Source organism: Rhamphochromis longiceps, linkage group LG15 (genome assembly GCF_057381845.1).
Source record: "Rhamphochromis longiceps isolate RC_006_pf linkage group LG15, R_longiceps_female_GT1.1, whole genome shotgun sequence".
In the NCBI taxonomy this organism is placed as follows: Eukaryota; Metazoa; Chordata; class Actinopteri; order Cichliformes; family Cichlidae; genus Rhamphochromis; species Rhamphochromis longiceps.
The window spans coordinates 444308-465285 of record NC_140571.1 but is presented as its reverse complement, the minus strand read 5'-3'; the positions used below and the strand labels follow the sequence as shown (position 1 = coordinate 465285).

General features: G+C 44.2%; 1 protein-coding gene across 9 annotated transcripts in view; it reads left to right on the top strand.

Moving 5' to 3' along the window:
• The window catches only part of disp1 (dispatched homolog 1 (Drosophila)), a 124512-nt gene that overhangs the window by 75923 nt on the left and 27611 nt on the right, over positions 1-20978 (top strand). Inside the window, exon 1 of one of the 9 annotated variants that reach the window (XM_085381823.1) lies at positions 7542-7817. The exons of 5 other annotated variants lie outside the window; for them this stretch is intronic. The gene's annotated coding sequence lies outside the window, so the exon portion shown is untranslated. Of the gene's footprint in view, positions 1-7541; positions 7818-7887; positions 8099-20626; positions 20944-20978 lie in introns of those variants that run through there. 3 more of the 9 variants (XM_085381829.1, XM_085381826.1, XM_085381827.1) reach the window with 3 other exon arrangements.

The window sequence follows — 20978 nt, the reverse complement described above, 5'->3', positions numbered from 1 at the left end:
TCCATTAATTCAGACACAAACATCTGTCCACCAAATTCCTCCTACACAGCCCTTTGTGTGTGTGTGTGTGCATGCATGCGTGTGTGCGTACATGCATATATGTGTGTTACCGTGCGTGCGTGTCTGTCTGTGTGTGTCTGTGCATCTCTTTTCTGCTAGCTGCCCTTTCTGCCTCTAGCCGTGCTCCGACTTTCCCTTTTTCTTTATTTCTGTATTTGTTTCTGAGATCAGACGATGGTTCTGTCCTCCTAAACGAAGCCCTCTTTGCTTCCTCTGTTGTGTTTCGCAGACGCTCCTAATTTGCCGGGTTCTTGTTTCTCTGCTGCTTCTTCTCTCTCCTTTTATAAGAACCTGCCGTTTGCATGCTTTCCCTTCTTTTCTCTGTCCCAGCCATCCCGGCTGCTCGCTCTCTGATCAACAACAGAGAGGAGTTTGGACTAAAGTGTCTCTTTTCCCAGACTGGGACATTTCTCAGGGACTTTGTAGTTTATTGACAGTTTATTGACAGAGAGGTGGAAAGGAGCATCAAAAGAAAAAAGCCAGGGAAGGACAAAGGCTGCTCCAGAGCTCCTCAGGAAAATCAGCTGTATCGAGAAAGCTCGGATTAAGTGGTGCATATTTTCCTGCATTAAAGAGAAATAATTGGCCTGTTTCTAACTAAATCTGTTTAATAAAGTTTTTGTCCTTTTTTAATCAGATCTTTTCTTTACTGCTGGGCGATACCTCCCAAAGGCTGGGTTTGGTTTTTGGTCCAGCCCTGAGGCTGTGTCCGTGCCAAGCGGTCTTTAAATGCTGAACTGATCGAAGGGATGATTTATTTTCTCAAATAGTTTTAAAAAAAATTATACCACAATCAGCAGCTTTTCCTGCCTTTCAGTTTCACACCAGCCAATCAGTACAGCTCAAACATGGACGTGATGTCATTCACACCAGAGTTACCGGTTGGCACCTCTGGGAGTAATGTGGACATTAGTGCTCTGCCAAACTCTTCCTTCAGTTTTTTACTCTTGTGTGTTTTATTTTCTTTTAACCGTGCGCTGTATATCAAAGAAAATGATAAATGTGTTATAACTAGCACTGATAAGCTAAGTAGCTTCTTGTCCCACCCCACATCTCCTTGAGATTGAAGGTGGTCGCCTATTTGCAATCAGTCACCATTAAACCACCAATTTTTCCAGTTTCATCCCATTTTAACCGTAGTGTGACTGAGCCATCAGGCAGCTAACTTTGCATATACACATAAAGCTGCAGTGGCGCCTTTATTTGGAAGCGTTACAAAGGATGAGTACAGCAATTTGCCAGAGGCTGTGTCCTTGCAACAAGCCCAGTGCACATATGTGCGACATGTGGCTCGTCACGAGCGCACAATTGAGGTTTGTTTTGTAAAATGTTGAGCCGTGGATAGCGGAGAAGAAAGGCTCTTGTCTCTAAATGTGAAGGTGTCAGCTGGACTACAGCCAATCAGGGCTCACTGGACCCTCGCTGTCCATCGGGTGGGAGATCCACACAGCCGGGGTGTTGGAGGGATTGTGTTTCCGGGTCCTTCAGACTTTATGCCCCCCCAATTTTAGTTGTCCAGTCAGTCACTCTTTTTTAGTTTGTTTTTCTTCATGCTGTTATCGTCACTCCAGCGCTTCTCAATATTTCTTTGCCTTTCTCTCATCCTCTCCCCCGTCAGCCAGACATTGTCGCCACCGTAGGTAGCTGCAGTGAACTTCTAGGATTACCTGCCCCCTCCTGCGTGTATGACAAACCTCATAATGACCAGCATGCTCTGCTGTTAGATCGCTCTTAATTAGGGCTGGGCCATATCATACTGTTCACGGTAATACCGGTGTAATGTTGGGCAACGACAAGAAAATGAAATATGGCGATAGAATATGGGTAAAACGCGCATGCGCAGCGCCTTTGTTTTCATACGCACGTGGCGAAAAAAGCATGGCGGCGACGGAGAAGGGGAAGAGCGAAAGCAGATCGTTGAATGAAACAGATGAACCTGAACTGGTTTGTAAAAATGCTGCAGCTTCACTGGTGTGGAACTGGTTTAGCTTTCGTCCGTCAGATACACAACAAAGCACTATTTTTGGTAGCGCATGCTAGCGGGCCGTCGTTATTACCGTATTGTTTGGAAAGTACGGCACACTTAAAATCAGGCAGAGCCCCTTATAATCCCGTGTGCCTTATGTATGAACTCTGGTTGTGTTTACTGACCTCGAAACGATTTTATGTGCACGGCGCTCGAAAATCTGTCAAATGTTTCAGTACGACTTTGCTAAGCTACGAAGCCGCACTGCTTGATGGATTGTGGGAGCGTTACGGCTATCGTAGGCGGAGCCTCGCGGAGTGATACGTACTGCGCTTCAACATAATGTTACCGTATTGTGTGTGTATAACCTCTTTTTAAGTTTTGTGGATGTTATACATGGTTATGCTGAGGACATGTCGGCCAGTTTCCACTGGAAATGCCTTTTGGTTAAACTGTCAGCGAGGAGTTTGCACTGTTACATTTTATATAACTTTAATGCAAAAAACAGCTGCTTGTTTAAGTGAAAATACAGTGATGGTTTTTTGCACTAAAAAAATTGTGGAGTTGTAAAGTATTTTGTCTCGTGTCAATTATATCGTCAGTTATATCGTTATCGCAAGTTTTCAAACGTATATCGTGATAAATATTTTCGGTTATATCGCCCTGCTCTACTCTTAATGTTTTGTTTTTTTTGTCACGAGTTGGATCATGTTTTAACTTATGGGCCTGGCACAGAGGCTTTCTTCTTCTCCCGTGTTTTTTCTTTATTGCAGCTGTTTGAGGTTTCCGGGCAGAGACGACGAGTTTGCCGTGTGGGCTGCTCGTTGTCGTACTTGCTTTCAGATCCACAACGGGAGGGAAATGATAGTCATTCTGACCCCCACGTTTGTAATTAGTGCTTGGGAAACAGTGAATTTAAATATTGTCACGTCACAGCCTTAAATGGTTTGGAAACATCGCGTCCTTCTCTTTCTCTCCCACCCCCTTTTCCACTCCCGTCCTCTAAACCTGTTGAAATCAGTGAGTTGTGTGCAGTGTGCTCAGGGGCCACACCGGGGCCTCCGTCCCCAAAGCAGCCTTTGATGTCGGCTGGGAAAGAAAACCCAAACTGGGACTTTACCATGTTTCTACTCCACATTTTTATTAATGTTGGTCTTAGTAGAATCTGAACCGATCGTGCTGTTAGAGGAAGTCTTCTGCTTCAATCATTTTGGACTTGATCAGGCAACAGCGAGGCTCCTTTTCACAAAAGAAAGGGTGCAGTGCATGACAATGAACAATGAGTTAGTGCACAGTTGTTATTAGATGATGACTCCAAAGCCTTGAAGGCTTAGGTCCTGTCTGGCCCCGGGGCCAGCTGTGAACCAGCACATCACTACTGCACATAATTACAGCTCAGTATATGAACTGTGGCCTAATCCTGTCGGACAGCTGAAATTAAAGCCAGGTACGACCCTCTGGCTTCCCAGCATCCCCTGCGATAAACCATCTCCCCCGCTGAGAAGAATCAGCTTCCTGCGAGCAAACATGAAAGCATTTCCAGAACTTTCTCCAGATCATGAGCACAAAGCATTTCTCAAACTGGAGACCACAAATAGAAGGTGAAAGATGGCGCTGACCATCGTGATTAATCTCCGAAAAAACCTGGGTTTTAAATAAAAAGCGGCCTCGTACGGAGCATGTTTCATTGATCGTTTCATTCTTTTTTTGCTGTATAAGAGTAAACTACACGTTTTATTTCAACGTGCCAGCAAGAGGAACAGAATGTACAACAATGTTATGACCTGTATGGACAGAAATGAGTTCTGTAACATGTAAAATCATGTTTTTTGCAACTAATTCTTTTTCAGAGTGACTCACAAGATCCTTCGTGTGCACGGGGTAGCTGTTGTATATATTCTCAAACTGTCATGAAGTAGTGTATTGATTTGGTGAGCCCAGAGGTTTGGTAGCGTGGATGTGGAGGAGGGAGAGATCTTTAAAGTAGATACTTTAGTAAAGCCAGAAGAGCTGCTAGCACATCAGAACAGTAATGTGTAATTTACGTAATCTGATGCATTAAGAATGGGTGCAGCCTTATTAAGGAATTATGTGGTAGAATTTCAGATAATTATAGGCCGTTTACGGTCTGTGTAAGGGCGGCTGCTGACAGCCTCCTTTGGCCACTTGATATCACACTTTCACACAGATCTTGACTCAGCTGGATAAATAACCTCTTCATTTGAATCAAGCACTGAGAGTATGACCATCCTAATGAGGACTCTGGTTCAAGGAGTTCAAGGTAAATTCTGACTTTTTTAAAAAATGGCCACATAGCTGTTTGTAGGCAGAAGACGCTTAAAGTGCCGAGTACGCTTGGTGCAGTCTGTTTTGGTAATGAACAGCGGTGTGTGCTGGGGGTGATTTGGGAGCTGACTTAATGACTTACAGGTAGGTTAACCAATTTTGTCCATGTATACAGTCTCTCAGGCTGTCATGGACGGAAAGGTTGGGTACACCCCCGCACAGGTTGGCAGTCTACTGCAGGGCTAAGGTGTACTGACAGACGAGCGTTCACTCCTGTGGCCAGTTTAGGAGCAAACAGTCCTCTTAGCATGCCTGTCTTTGGACTGTGGGAGGAAGCCAGACAATGAACTGGCACTGACACACACACACACACACACACACACACACACACACACACACACACACACACACACACAGGGAGAACACGTGGGCAGCGGATTGATCCAAATACTACTGATCAGGGATGGGTACCGGTATCCAGGTGCCATTATAATTTACGTTGAGTAGGCTAACCACGTTATTACATTAATGCATGTAAGGTGAACTAGCAAACACCATCGTAGCTACATGCGGCTGTCTTCTTGTTTGATGGTAGATACTCCCTTCACCCTGGCCAAAAAGGCTAAAATGACCAAAGAAAAAGTGGAAAACAGTTAAACATGAGAGGTTTTTGGACAAAGTTTGTGTTTTTTCCATTGTTTAAGCACTGCTTCCAGCCAAGAGTGATACCATATATGCCCCATAGCTGCAGAAAAGGCTAACATTGTTATCTTTTTACAAAAAAAACAGCTGAACATGAGAGGTTTTTGGACAAAGTTTGTGTTCTCCATTCTTTAAGCACCGGCACAGTTTCAAAAGTACCGGTTTGGCACCGGTATCGGATTAAACCTAAACGATACCCATCCCTACTACTGATAGTATTGGTATCAATATTAGGATGTTTCTATTCTCTTAAGTTTTGTGAATAGCCCACCAAGTTGTGTTAAATGTATATATAATATACGTACGTGTGTGTGTGTGTGTGTGTGTGTGTGTGTGTGTGTGTGTGTGTGTGTGTGTGTGTGTGTGTGTGTGTGTGTGTGTGTGTGTAAGAATACCAGAGGCGCAAAACACCAGCCTCTGGTAGACCAAACAATCAGCTGAGACTGCAGGACCAGACTGACCAACCTGTGCACTGCCTGGATTGATTACAAGAAGGCCTATGACTCAATGCCCCACACCTTGATCCTGGAGCTATACAAGATCAACAGGACCCTAAGAGCCTTCATCAGGAACTCAATGGGGATGTTGCAGACAACACTGGGCCACATTCAAGCCCATAGCACCAGTCACCATCAAGTGCGGGATCTACCGAGGAGATGCTCTGTGCCCACTGCTGCTCTGCATAGGCCTGAACCCCTCAGTGAGGTCAGTGACCAGACTGGCTACAGATACAGACTACAGAACGGAGCAGCTGTCAGCCACCTCCTGTACATGGATGACATCAAGCTGTATGCCAAGACTGAACGAGACATCGATTCACTGATCCACACCACCAGGATATACAGCGATGACATCGGGATGTCGTTCGGACTGGAGAAGTGTAGTCACTAGAAAAGCTGCAACCACCAAGTACCTGCAGAGGGTCAGGCAAGTCCTGAGGAGTCAGCTGAATGGGAAGAACAAGATCCATCAACACCTACGCCCTGGCCGTGATCAGGTACCCTGCTGGGATAATAAGCTGGCCAAAGGAGGCGATAGAAGCTCCTGACCATGCACGGAGGGTTTCACCCCAAGTCCAGCACACTGAGGCTGTACGCTAAGTGAAGGAAGGAGGCCGGGGACTGGTGAGTGTGAGCACCACGATCCAGGATGAGACAACGAACATTCACAAATACGAAAACCCAAGAAAGAGGAGGAACCATTATGGAAGCACATGCCCCTGCACGGTATGTACCACCGGGAGATGGGGGAGGTGGCTGATATCCAGAAATCCTACCAGTGGCTGGACAAAGCTGGACTGAAAGACGGCACAGAGGCACTAATCATGGCAGCACAAGAACAAGCTCTGAGCACAAGATCCATAGAGGCTGGGGTCTATCACACCAGGCAAGACCCCAGGTGCAGGCTGTGTAAAGATGCCCCAGAGACAATCCAGCACATAACAGCAGGGTGCAAGATGCTAGCAGGCAAGGCATACATGGAACGCCATAACCAAGTGGCCGGCATAGTGTACAGGAACATCTGTGCCGAGTATAACCTGGAAGTCCCGAGGTCAAAATGGGACACGCCCCCAAGGGTGGTGGAGAATGACCGAGCTAAGATCCTGTGGGACTTCCAGATACAGACGGACAAATGGTGGTGGCTAACCAACCGGACATAGTGGTGGTAGACAAACAGAAGAAGACGGCAGTAGTGATCGATGTAGCGGTTCCAGCAATATCAGGAAGAAGGAACACGAGAAGCTGGAGAAATACCAAGGGCTCAGAGAAGAGCTCGAGAGGATGTGGAGGTGAAGGTAACGGTGGTCCCCGTGGTAATCGGAGCACTAGGTGCGGTGACTCCCAAGCTAGGCGAGTGGCTCCAGCAGATCCCGGGAATAACATCGGAGATCTCTGTCCAGAAGAGCGCAGTCCTGGGAACAGCTAAGATACTGCGCAGGACCCTCAAGCTCCCAGGCCTCTGGTAGAGGACCCGAGCTTGAAGGATGAACCGCCCGCAGGGGCGAGAGGGGGATTTATATACACTCCTCACTCTGTAGGTGATTTTCCTGAGACTATTACCAATGTTATTCTGTTCCCTTTCAGACCGTGCAATATTACCCAACAGTACCTTATTGAATATTTGTTTCATCCCCCCATTATACGCTGCTACTCCCTTTATTCTATTGCACAATACTATGTCACTTCCTAGAATCGCCTGCACTGATAGTTAAGTTATTTATTCTCCAGGATATAGTTATAAATATTACTTCGTTAGTGCAAGGCATAGTATCAAATAACTATCTTACTGTATATTACTGTACACTAATATTCATCTGTTCCTCTGGCTCTCCTGCTGCTTTGAGCATGTGCATGACAAAAGAATTTCCCTCAGGATGTAGCATAGGATAAAGTTATTGTTATTCTTATTATATATGCGCGTGCCACCGCTGTGGCGTGTGGCAGTGAGCGGGTTAAAGCGGACGGTGTGACCATCCTATCAGTGCTGCCCGGTTTAGTCCCAGCCCACCGCCTCCTGCCTCTGGAGAGCAGATAGCTGGAGCTCGTGTGGGTGGGTGTTTCTCAGGACACACTCCCACGATAAACACTCCGCTGTCCTCTAGACTTGTTGCTGCTTTATTTTTTCCCTCCCCGGTTGTACGGTTTGTTTCCGGGCTCTTGTGGATGTTCTAACTTTACCGGAGCTGGTTCGTTTGTGTTTTGTTGCCATTATTATTTTTGCCTCTGTTTGGGGTTACGCTGCGTCGCGTGCTGTGGATTCCACCGGCGATAATAAGCGAAAGCACCGGGAGACACCGAGCACGGTAGGTACCACGGGGCCTGCACACAGTTGTTGACTGCAGCACTGCTCACAGTGCTCACAGTTTCACCGGACTTCCGAGACCTTTCTGAGGAGAAAGTGTGCGAGTGTGAGCCGCGGTGCGTGTAAGAGAGCTGTGTCCTGTTTGGGTCCACGAGCGTCAGTGTGTCTATCCAAGTGGTTTGGCTGGAAGCGCAGTTAGACGAAGCCCAAAATCACTTCCCCCTTCCTCCGTGGACAGCTCACGGCGCTCCAGTTTGGGGGAATCGATCTGCCGTGTTGTTTGTAAGTAGACTGATCCGTCTCCTCTGGCCAGCAGCGTGCATTTAAGCTTTAGCCCTCAAAAGGTGATTAACAGCTCTGGCGCGAGCTTTCTCATTGTTGTCCCACTCATGTAACTGCAGTTTGATCTACTTACCGCGTATAAGGTTAATATCGTCATGATTTACCCATAAAGAGCAGCCGCACTGAATATAAGCGCGTTCACCGTTCACTGACATTTGGACGGAGACTCCATTCATTACTCCGTATCTGATTTAGGCTGGATTACACTCATGTGAGCACCGTAAACATGCACATTTAAACTGTATCAGTAACCGTGTACAGACTCATAACAATCTGGGGCAGATTTGGAGCGTTTCATGTAAACACTCAATTTTAACCTTTTGATGCAGTCACATTTTTTAGAGGGTAACATGATGCCATATTTCTAGTGAGCATATAAATTGTAATGAGGGCATAAACATGACACAGACATGACATGGCGAGCTACTCCCATCTAGTTGTGTTTTCTTTTAAAGCCCGGCTAATCCTGGAGCGGTGCGAGGCATGTGTGCACCAGCACGAACTGAATGCCTGCTGTTGATGTTCTAATTATTATTAGAGGCAGTGTTGGTATTAACCGTCTCTTGACTGATTCCTGGTAATTGCTGCCTATTAGCTTTAATTAAAGGGATGCAGGATGCCTTGCCTAGTGGTGCCGTTAGATGCCTGTCGCCTTAGGTTCTCCTTCTCTCACACCCCGTAATCATAAAGCTGACATGAAAGACGGCAGCAGAAGAAGACGAGGCACCTCGTCATCGCTTGCGTTACTCCAAGCTGCTTGCGCAGTGAATCTTTTTTTAGGGGACATATTTTTCTTACTGAAGCCTTTCGGGCTTTGAGGAGAACAGCGTAGCTTTATCCCTGCTGGCACAAGTAAAGCTGCCGCTTTTTATAGGAGAATGAAGGGAAATGGCACTTCATCGTTCAGAGTCTAGACGGAGTTTGACATGTCGGATTAAGTAGGAGTGATGGTTTAGGATTCGGGGTCACTGTATTTCACACTTCCTTCTCATAGACATTCAGAGCCTGTCAGATTATTTCCACCTGAGCCGGACGATCGTGCAAGAAATCTGGGAAATTGGAGCCACGTACTGTCGTGTGCTTTCAGCCATATAGAAGAAGTTTCTGTTTCTGTAAAAACAAAAACTTTACGTAATGAGAAACCGACTGTAACCATGTAATCAATATTATCAGCATTTTATTTATTTTTATTTATTTATTTTATTTTTTCCATGAAATCAAATCTGCTGAAATCCTTCTCGGTACACTTGATAAATAGCAGCAGACGTTCCTTCATGAAATAGGTGGAGTGAGAAGAGTTGTAGTTGTTCAAGCCGTCAGCTTTTATTTTGAAGAGAGATGCGAGGCCCAGCTTGTGTCTGCAGTTTGAGCAAAAGCTCATGACTTTCAGGCAGTGGCGTGTCTAGAAAATTTTTGTTGGGGGGGGCAGGTAGGGGCACAGATTTGGAGAAGGGTGGCAGATGCAATTGTCAGATAATGTTAAAAACAATTCTACCAACCGTTAACTATAATTCAATAATCCTATAAACCTAATAACCGAATGCGCTTTTAACTCTTATTAGAATGAGATTTTAACCACTACGGTGCAAAGTTTTTAGATACTGCGTTGATAAAGTACAAGAGATACAATCAGTCAGTGTTTATTCAGCAGACAAGGACATCAATATTTGCATAGTATTTTTACTGACATGTAGTGCATATGTTTTGGGCAAAAACATTTTTTAATATTAAAATACGAACATTTTAACATACAATTGGCAAATTAGCCAATGCAAAACCAATGCCTATTAAAAAAAGATAATCTTCTCACAAACTGTGAGAAGTCTTGTTGGTATATGTATAATTTCTATACATTTTACATCAGATAAAAACTTTGTTCGCAAGATTCAGATAATTATTTAATAAAAGCTAAATATTTGAAATGATAATAAGAAAGAAAAGTATGTCTTTGTGCCCCCCTCTCCCTGTTAATGCCCTACCTGGCCCCCTGGCAACACTTTGCTAGATCCGCCCCTGCATAGTTACCAGCTGTCAGCTACATAAAAAAGGATCCTGGTGTTATTTGTCTCTCAGAAACAGTTCATAACTTCAACTCATTCATGTCACCTAAAGGTAAACCTTTTTCTCCATCACAGCTCTGATGATTCAGTAAGGACATCTCCTGGTTTCATCCTCATGTTTCCCTCTCACCACATATCCAAACCGACATAATGACCAGCAGCTTTACAGCTGTGGCTCCAGCAAACATCAGCTGATACTAGAAATTAATATTAAATAAATTATAACAACAGCTGATCAAGCTTAAACGTGCTGCTGTTGTTTAGCGCGACATCCGCTGGTTTCCTCTTTCTGGCGCAAAGTGGGCGATAAACAAACGAGAGAAAAGCCGATCAGCTGATCATTGATCAGTTTCATGATTGAAGTAGCAACAGGAGAGGCAGGGGGAGAGAATGAGAGAAGAAGAGGCAGCTGTGCAGCGTTACGACAGAATAACTCCAGCTTTGTGTCTTTTTTTCATTATAGCGAAAGTCCGGGACAAACTGCGTCTCTTCTCAGCTCAATACGAAACGTGTAATATTTTCTCTGAATGACGGACCATTCCATTTTTTTAAGGAGCCGTTGGCAACTCTACTAACCTTATGAATAAAATAAAGTTCACTATCAGTAACATCATAGCACCCACCCAGCTGTATAAAAACTCCGTCAAGCTGGCTAGAACGCAGTATGAGTTATTGCAACTGAGGGTAAAAAGTCAGCACAACGAAAATAAACTCCACCTAAACGTGGTTTATATCTGACCCAGATAGACTGCAGCTCATAACTTCTTACCTGAAGTTCAGTTCACCTGACACTCGGACTGGTGGCTGCCTCGGGGCTCTCCTACTGCCTCCCCTTCCCTCATCCACCTGTTGCCTCTGTGGAAGCTCCTCCATAGCCACCACCAAACAACTGAGTTATTTTTACAAATCTTCCAGCATCTGGCCAATCCACCACCTCTCATTGTTCATGCCGTTACAAAAAAATAAATAAATTAATAAGTCATCAGCCCACTGTGCAAATGTCCGATGGCTAGTCCAGCTATGTTAACTTGTTAATCTTTGGCTGAAAAAATGTTTTCTGTGGTGCCGTCTTTCCTGCGTGGCTCTTCTACCTTTGCTAACATGATGCGCATAGTGCAGAAGCCGGTGCTGCATTCACTTACCCTCGGACATCTGAGCTTCACTGTGAAACCATAATCGTACATTTGATATTTCATTAAATTTTATTGTTTTAGCTTCGGGGTGGCACCTGGGGTGGCCAGTCTGGTTAGGGGGGTGGCCTGTGCCCCCCCAGGCCACCCCGCTGGACACGCCACTGCTTTCAGGCAACGTCCTTCAAACCCTGCTGCTCCCAGTCCAGTTCTGGGAATCCATCCTACATGAAAAACATCCTACCCAATGTTTTTGCGCCGCATGCGCACAAAACCAACGCCGAATTAACTTCTTTTTCTCTCACCCATCTGGAATACTTCTTAAGGTTATGGGTAGGGGTAGGGTTACGTTTAGTCGCAAGTCACTGTCAAATTATAATACGGGTAGGACGTTTTGTCAGAGTAGGGTGGTTTCTCAGAACACCGGCCCTTCCTCAGCCGTTCCAGGCTCTTTGACAGCTGTGGGAGTCCCAGGCCACGTCCACTCATCATTTTCTCTCCGTTTTGGCCTCTCGTCCACACTGAGGCTACGTCCACACATACCCGGGTATTTTTGAAAACGCAAATTTTTCTATGCGTTTGCACCTTCTGTCCACACGTAAACGGCGTTTTCGGTCACTGAATACGGAGATTTATAAAAATGCCTGCCAGGGTGGATATTTTCGAAAACTGTTTTTGCGTTTACGCGTGGATGTGAAAAACGGAGAAAACGCAGCGTCAAAGCCTTTTTTGACGTCACACTGTGCGCCAGGTTATTGTTTCGGTGAAATGAATTTCTACAATACTGTTACTTGTACTCTCTGCAGTGTTTAAATGCTTACATACACACACAGTTACTGTCCCTCCACACATATCACTTGGTTCTGCTTCTATGCCCCAGCTTTGTTTACTATTTCCCACCGAGGCTTCTACAGGGAGTGCAGAATTATTAGGCAAATGAGCATTTTGTCCACATCATCCTCTTCATGCATGTTGTCTTACTCCAAGCTGTATAGGCTTGAAAGCCTACTACCAATTAAGCATATTAGGTGATGTGCATCTCTGTAATGAGAAGGGGTGTGGTCTAATGACATCAACACCCTATATCAGGTGTGCATAATTATTAGGCAACGTCCTTTCCTTTGGCAAAATGGGTCAAAAGAAGGACTTGACAGGCTCAGAAAAGTCAAAAATAGTGAGATATCTTGCAGAGGGATGCAGCAGTCTCAAAATTGCAAAGCTTCTGAAGCGTGATCATCGAACAATCAAGCGTTTCATTCAAAATAGTCAACAGGGTCGCAAGAAGCGTGTGGAAAAACCAAGGCGCAAAATAAGTGCCCATGAACTGAGAAAAGTCAAGCGTGCAGCTGCCAAGATGCCACTTGCCACCAGTTTGGCCATATTTCAGAGCTGCAACATCACTGGAGTGCCCAAAAGCACAAGGTGTGCAATACTCAGAGACATGGCCAAGGTAAGAAAGGCTGAAAGACGACCACCACTGAACAAGACACACAAGCTGAAACGTCAAGACTGGGCCAAGAAATATCTCAAGACTGGTTTTTCTAAGGTTTTATGGACTGATGAAATGAGAGTGAGTCTTGATGGGCCAGATGGATGGGCCCGTGGCTGGATTGGTAAAGGGCAGAGAGCTCCAGTCCCACTCAGACGCCAGCAAGGTGGAGGTGGAGTACTGGTTTGGGCTGGTATCATCAAAGATGAGCTTGTGGGGCCTTTTCGGGTTGAGGATGGAGTCAAGCTCAACTCCCAGTCCTACTGCCAGTTTCTGGAAGACACCTTCTTCAAGCAGTGGTACAGGAAGAAGTCTGCATCCTTCAAGAAAAACATGATTTTCATGCAGGACAATGCTCCATCACACGCGTCCAAGTACTCCACAGCGTGGCTGCAAGAAAGGGTATAAAAGAAGAAAAACTAATGACATGGCCTCCTTGTTCACCTGAGCTGAACCCCATTGAGAACCTGTGGTCCATCATCAAATGTGAGATTTACAAGGAGGGAAAACAGTACACCTCTCTGAACAGTGTCTGGGAGGCTGTGGTTGCTGCTGCACGCAATGTTGATGGTGAACAGATCAAAACACTGACAGAATCCATGGATGGCAGGCTTTTGAGTGTCCTTGCAAAGAAAGGTGGCTATATTGGTCGCTGATTTGTTTTTGTTTTGTTTTTGAATGTCAGAAATGTATATTTGTGAATGTGGAGATGTTATATTGGTTTCACTGGTAGAAATAAATAATTGAAATGGGTATATATTTGTTTTTTGTTAAGTTGCCTAATAATTATGCACAGTAATAGTCACCTGCACACACAGATATCCCCCTAAAATAGCTCAAACTAAAAACAAACTAAAAACTACTTCCACAAACATTCAGCTTTGATATTAATGAGTTTTTTGGGTTCATTGAGAACATGGTTGTTGTTCAATAATAAAATTATTCCTCAAAAATACAACTTGCCTAATAATTCTGCACTCCCTGTAGACTTCTGATTGGCCAACATTTCTACACGGATAGGAATATAGCGCCACCTGCTGCTTTGGCATGTTCCTAGCAGTGTTTTCCATCGTTTCTGACTTTTACATGTGGACGGGATTTTTTTTTTTTTTTTTTTTTTTTTTTTTTTAAACGAAAACGGAAAATCTCCGTTTTCAAAAATGCCCGTGTACATGTGGACGTAGCCTGAGACGGCGCTTTCCCCAAGGAAAAACGAATACATTTCAAAACGGAACCGGCCACGTCGCAGTGTGGACAGCGAAAACGCACAGTTTCTAAAACGATGACGCATGTTAGTCACGTGATGCAGTCATGTGACCAATTAAACAAAGAGCGGAGTGCATTATACAGCAGTTTGTTTGTTTGTTTTGATTGCTCTCAATTTTGACAGCCCTAAAAAAAAGATTCATATCAGTCTGTACGTGCTCCAGATAGCTTTTCTTCAAATTCTTTAATTCTCACTCGATTTTGCGCATGCGCAGGACTGGTACGTTAGCGTTTTGGGCCGTTTCAATGTGAACGCACAACTCTGTGAAAACAACTGAAAACGCTAGTGGGGACGCGGAGCGTTTTCAGACGTAAATGCCGTTTTCAAATCTATCCGGGCCAGTGTGGACGTAGCCTCAGACTAATGACTTCATCTGGCCATCCCCCAGCTCTCTTCTCTCCTTTTCTAACCTCATCCTTCCTCAGCCACCCCTGACCTCGGGGGGGCTGCCGTGCTCATGTTTCGCTACTTGCTCATGTCGAGATGAGAGACACACACACACACACACACACACACACACACACACACACACACACACACACACACACACAGAGCGTGCGTGTCGGATGGGAAAAACAGGCTACTGTGATGGATGACTTGTTGCTCAGATGTGAGGACATCCTTTTTTGGGGGTGGGGGGGAAATCACCGTTGGAGTGAAATGAAATCCTGAACCTTCCATGAAAGGTTCAGGTTGAGGTAAAACTCAAGGCGCACAGATTCAACGTCATTTTCAAAGCGGTAAAGTCGCAGTGACTTCAAGTGGCATTATAATCAGTACAAAGGAGTCGTGTTTCACAGGATGCGGGAGCATTTGAAGCACTACAGTAACCAGTCTGGGTCTGAAGCATCTGAAATGTTTTCCACGTCATCAGCCTCCTCTTCGTGCTTTATCTCAGCTACATGGCAGATAGCATTGTTCACACATCGAGAGCCTCATTCACGGTCCCCCTTGAAGCAAACTTAAACAAAGGCTTTAAAGCTGAAATGCGTTTTACAACAGTTGTCACTGTTGTCAAGTTCAAGCTTCCCTTAATGTTCACTTGGTTCTTGTCTTTTCACACCAACAACATGAAGGTAACAACTAGAGCAGGGCGATATGACCAAAAATATTTATCACGATTTACATTTGAAAATTTGCGACTTCATTAGTGGAAAAAAACCCAACAATGTATTTTCACTTAAACAAGCAGCTGTTTTTTGCATTAAAGTTATATAAAATGTAACAGTGCAAATTCCTCGCTGACAGTTTAACCAAAAGGCATTTCCAGTGGAAACTGGCCGACATATCCTCAGCATAACCATGTATAACATCCACAACACTTAAAAAGAGGTTCTACACACACAATACGGTAACATTATGTTGAAGCACAGTACGTATCACTCCGCGAGGCTCAAGCGGAGGTGCGGCTTCGTAGCTTAGCAAAGTCGTACTGAAACATTTGACAGATTTTCGAGCGCCGTGTACATAAAATCGTTTTGAGGTCAGTAAACACAACCAGAGTTCATACATAAGGCACACGGGATTATAAGGGGCTCTGTCGACTTTCAGACAAATCAAAGGATTGATTTTAAGTGCGCCGTATTTTCCAAACAACACGGTAATAACGACGGCCCGCTAGCATGCGCTACCAAAAATAGTGCTTTGTTGTGTATCTGAGGGACGAAAGCTAAACCAGTTCCACACCAGTGAAGCTGCAGCATTTTTACAAACCAGTTCAGGTTCATCTGTTTCATTCAACGATCTGCTTTCTCCCTTCTTCGTCGCCGCCATGCTTTTTCCGCCATGTGCGTATGAAAACAAAGGCACTGCGTGTTTTACCCATATTCTATCGCCATATTTCATTTTCTTATCGTTGCCCAACATTATACCGGTATTACCGTGAACGGTATGATATGGCCCAGCCCTAGTAGCAACTGCCTCCTCACAAGCTACCAATCAGTAGCATCCTAACAGAAAGGGTCATGGCAGACTGGGTAATTTGTTTCTGATCGTCAGTCCCAAAGCCATCTTTCCATCCACGGGGTGCTGGCGTCCCTTTTCAAATTAACTTTGGTACACAGGTTTGAAACTGTGCCTGTTGTTGTCAAAGCTTTTTAGTCCGTTTCACTGCCTCCAGTAGCCAACGAGCATTTGAGTTAAGCACATTTATTTATCCAGCGAAAAAGCTGTGAGCGGTTTTACTGATCACGAGCCTTTCATGCTAAACTGCCAGAGTAAAAGTAACGTTTTTCTTTAGTGGTGAACTTCAGGGATACCTACTCATAAAGATAATGACATGCTACTCGTGCTGAAGCAGGAGCTCATCACATAGGAGCTGATGTCAGCGACATTTATAGTCATATAGTTCCTGAGACACCTTTGCTGGACTCCTTCTGTGATGCTCTTGTGAGCTTGACCTTTGCCCCCAGTTGTGTTTATAAAAAAAGAAGAAAAAAAAAAAGCAGGTAATTTGGTAGCTGTATTGACTTTAGTAAACATGTGATGCACGGTGGAGTTGTTTTTAGTGTAACTGCACTGATACTGACCGAGCATTTATTGAACCTTCTGATCACAAAAAGAAATTCAGATTTAATTTTCAGATTTCTTTGCTGAATCCTTTTTTCCCCCAAATCTCCCAATTCAGACTTTGTTTCTGAAAACTAAAACTGACAGCAAAAAAACACCTTACACAGGTGACAGAATCATCTCACGCTGAAACAATCCTAACTGTTCTTACCACACACAGACAGACAGACACACACACACAGACACACACACAGACACAGACAGACACAGACACACACACACACACACACACACACACACAGACACACAGACACACACACACACAGACACACACACAGACACACAGACACACACACAGACACACAGACACACACACACACACACACACTGTGGTCTCCTGTGTGTATTTTTGTAATTGAAACTGTAGCACGAACCTCCTGTTTTTCCTCACTTGTTGGAAGCTTTTTTTTCTCATATTTTCTGTAATCCTCCGATTCTCTGCCCGTTCATGCTGCATAAATCATATTGATCTGAAACGGCCTCATTTTATGACTGTTGTGACTTCAATGAGAAGACGAGAAAATTAGTTTAGTCTGCCAAATATTTCACAGGTGAAGTTTTCAGAGAAAACCCATCTGTCTTCAGGTTTACCGCACAGGTGTGTACTAGTTCTCTTAGATCTGCACGACTACCTCCAATGAAAGAGTATACTTTCTCATGATTTGTGGATTTAACTGTATTAAATACAGAACATACTCCCACAGCGGTCGTCCTTGGTGAAAAGTGTTCTAAAACTACACCTCGTTCAAAATTATTATGCAAATGATATTTTTCTCTGTTTTTCCTAAATAGTCGATTCAAATGACAGTCTGCATAATTTGAGTCATCAACCATTAGAGTACAATCCCACTGTTACTGAACAAAACTCCCAGTGAAATCAGCGGTTTTCAAAAATAAAAAAACTTAACATGCTTTGTTCCTAATTATTACGCACACAGAGTTTCAAAACATTTTATAGGTCGTAGAGAATTGAAAATGGTCATTTGTTGAATTTGCAGCATTAGTAGATCAATTTCACTGAAATTAAGCTATTTCAATCAAAAACATCTTAACAGGTCAAGTTACACATTAACACAGGACCCTTATTTGATAGCAGTTTTACAATTCTTGCATCCATGGAACTTGTAGGTTTTTGGAAATGTGTTTGCAGGATGTCAGAATAGCCTCCCAGAGCTGCTGTTTGGATGTGAACTGCCTCCCACCCTCAGTTTTTTTTTTTTTTGTTTTCTTTCTTTGCTTGAGGATCCTCCAAAGGTTCTCAGTAGGATTGAGGTCAGGGAAAAGTGGGGACCACACAAGTCTCTGGAGGATCCTACACTTTGATGTTCGCAGGGCTCCGGAGTCACCAGCAGCTTCAAATATGTGTTTGCTGCTTTACGATGGTCTTTTAGCAGCTGCTCTCAGGTTTCTCTGGCAGAAACCTTCATCATTGTGCCTTTATCTGCACGAACCTGTGTGTGCTGTGACTCAGCCACAAATCTCTTAACATTATGGTGATCACACTTAAGTTTTCATGAAATATCTAAGGTTTTCATTACGTGTCCAAGACATTCAACTATTTCACGCTTTTCAGCAGCAGAGATCATTTCTCATTCCTATGTTGCTTGAAAATGGTGGTTTGCTTAATAATGTGGAACATCCTCCTTTAGTAGTTTTTCCTTTAATTGGGCTCACCTGGCAAACTAATGAACACAGGTATCCGAGACTGATTTCAGTGATACAAAGAGTCGTGAGACACAATTCCATCCAAGGGTTTAATTGAAAAACAACTTATTTAATCTTTATGACACTTAAACACAATTTGCACATTAATTTGGAGCACTGTGTAGAACCTGGAGCGAGTAATTGAGCTATGAGCATCTTTACTGGCAAAGTGAAAAATAATTTTTAAAAAAAGTGATTATGGTCCAAAAATGGAAGTATGTGGGACAAAAACCGTCAAACATCTTTGTTGCCTGATTTATGACTCGGACACTTTCCTGATGAGTTCACAGCCACAGTCATTCCTACAATCTCACAATGACAAGCTGAAAGATTTACTGAAGGCAACATTATGCTCACTCTGTAACATATGACACCCATGTGCAGTGATCCTCCTTCCACCCTGAGCTTGTCAAACACTGCACTGGTGAGCGTGCTCTGTGTGTCGTCATGGTGGGACTTGAATTTGTAATATTTCCATCAACCGTCTTAAATAGTTGCATATAGCTTCTGACTGAACGCCGAGGCCATCGGGGAGCGACTTGTGTCGCTGGTTATGAGTAAAATGACCCTTCAGATCCTTTACATGCTAGTTACATATCACTCATAGTTACTGTTCACTGCAGAATGACGCCGTTCTGCTACCTTATGATTGTTGCCTATGAGAGCAGACTAAGAAGAGTTAGACTGATCAGTGATTGCAGACTCTGTAAAAAGTACTGACCTTTAGTCAAGGTACCAGCTTGTGCCACTGGTAGGTGAACTTTAAGGCAGTGCTAAAGGGTGAGGTCTTTGCATAGCTGCATCATTGGAAAACATCTGCACTGGCTTCAATCAAATATAAGCCCACTCTGGCTGCGAAGATATTATGGTTATCCCGAGGAGCTCCGCGGATATCTCACCACCTGTGAGGAGTGGTTAAAAAGACTTGAAATGTCGCTTATTTGTGCCTGTATCATCAAAGTACCAGTAACAGTGGGGTTAGTCATATATACTGAAGGAGAGAGGGGCAAGGTGCTACATGCCAGAGCCTGGGGAAAGAGGAGAAGAGACGAGTTAATCTCACATGATCTCCTGGGGAAGTAAACCTCAGTAAAAACCGATGCAGTTTATGACGTAAAGGCTTTGAAAAATGATCCCTTTAATGAAAGAAAGAGTGAGTTGTGCCATGAAGTACCCAAACATGTAAAACTGAACTTGTAGAGCTGTATAAGGGCAGAACGGCGTCTGTTTTTTCTTGCTTCGGTCTTATCCAGAGTGCGTGACGTGCTTTCAGGGAGCTCGGTCGGTTCACATTCCAGCAAAATCACGCTTTTCCTTAAGTGTGCCAAAGTGGACACCGCACAACAAATGTTGTACATGTTGACCAATCACAGTTGAAATGGCTAATTCAGTAAAGTTGAAAAGTCTGCATGTTTTAAATCTAAATGTTTTTGCATGTGTAATGTCATTAGTGTGTTATTTTTGCTGAATGTGCCGTTTTTCTTCGGCCCTCTCTGGGGCCCCTCGCTGTGAATGGAAAAGGATTTTCTCCTTACTTTCTCAGGACTGGTAGTTTGGAGTTTTTAGGAGACTCTGATGAATAAATAAATAAACAAACAAGGCTTTTGTTTTAGACTAGATAAACAGATGACCCTAACAGAATTTGACTTTGAAATGAAAAGATCAGGATAAACATGTCTGTCAAACTGCAGACGGACGAAATCAGAAATGGGAGAAGATCCTGGTTCCATCCAAAGACTGAAAAAATTAGCAGACGGTGCCTCCAGCAGCTCATTTACGTGTTTATTCTCATTTATTATCTGTCCAAACATCCAAGTGTAAGAATGAGTCCGTGCTTTGTGTTGTGGATTATTTACAGACGAGGATCCGTGACTTTGTGGAGCCGCTCGTCTCTGCTTGGACTCACTGTGAGGACAAGACTCCAAAAACTCACTGTCGCTCGCCAAGAAATAATCAGTCACATAACTCCAACTTGTCTCGTTTACACTTCGGTTTTCTCTGGATTACACAGAAGAAGCAGCGTTTTTGTTTTTCCCCGCTCTCCCCAACTTTGGGACGGACCTGCCTCAAGTTTCTAATAGCGGGTGGAAGCAGCAGCATGACACGGACATGCAGATGTTAAAATATAACTTCAGTTATATCGTTGAAAGCCTGATTGCAGTCAGAGCTGTCGGGGGATTAACGGAGCACGGTCAAGTCAAAATTGGGACAGTTGTGTGGTGTAGGTGCAGTTTTAGTTGGTGCGCAGCTGTTTGCTTCCATTTGTTTATGTAGCGGCAGTTTGCTCTAATTTAAGCTGATTTATTTAGCAAAATGGTAAATGGCCTGTATTTGTATAGCGCTTTGACTTAGTCCCTAAGGACCCCAAAGCGCTTTGCACGTTCAGTCATCCACCCATTCACACACTGGTGACGGCAGCTACATTGTAGCCACGCCCGCCCTGGGCCGCACTGACGGAGGCGATGCAAAGATGATCCCAGCTGGCCCATATGGGATGAGCTCCCTTGTAACAGGAAGAAACCTCCAGTAGGACCAGGGTTCGGGGAAGGGCAGCCGTTGGATTAAAGGTGAGGGCAGCTGAAGGGTCAGTCAGTATTTGCTG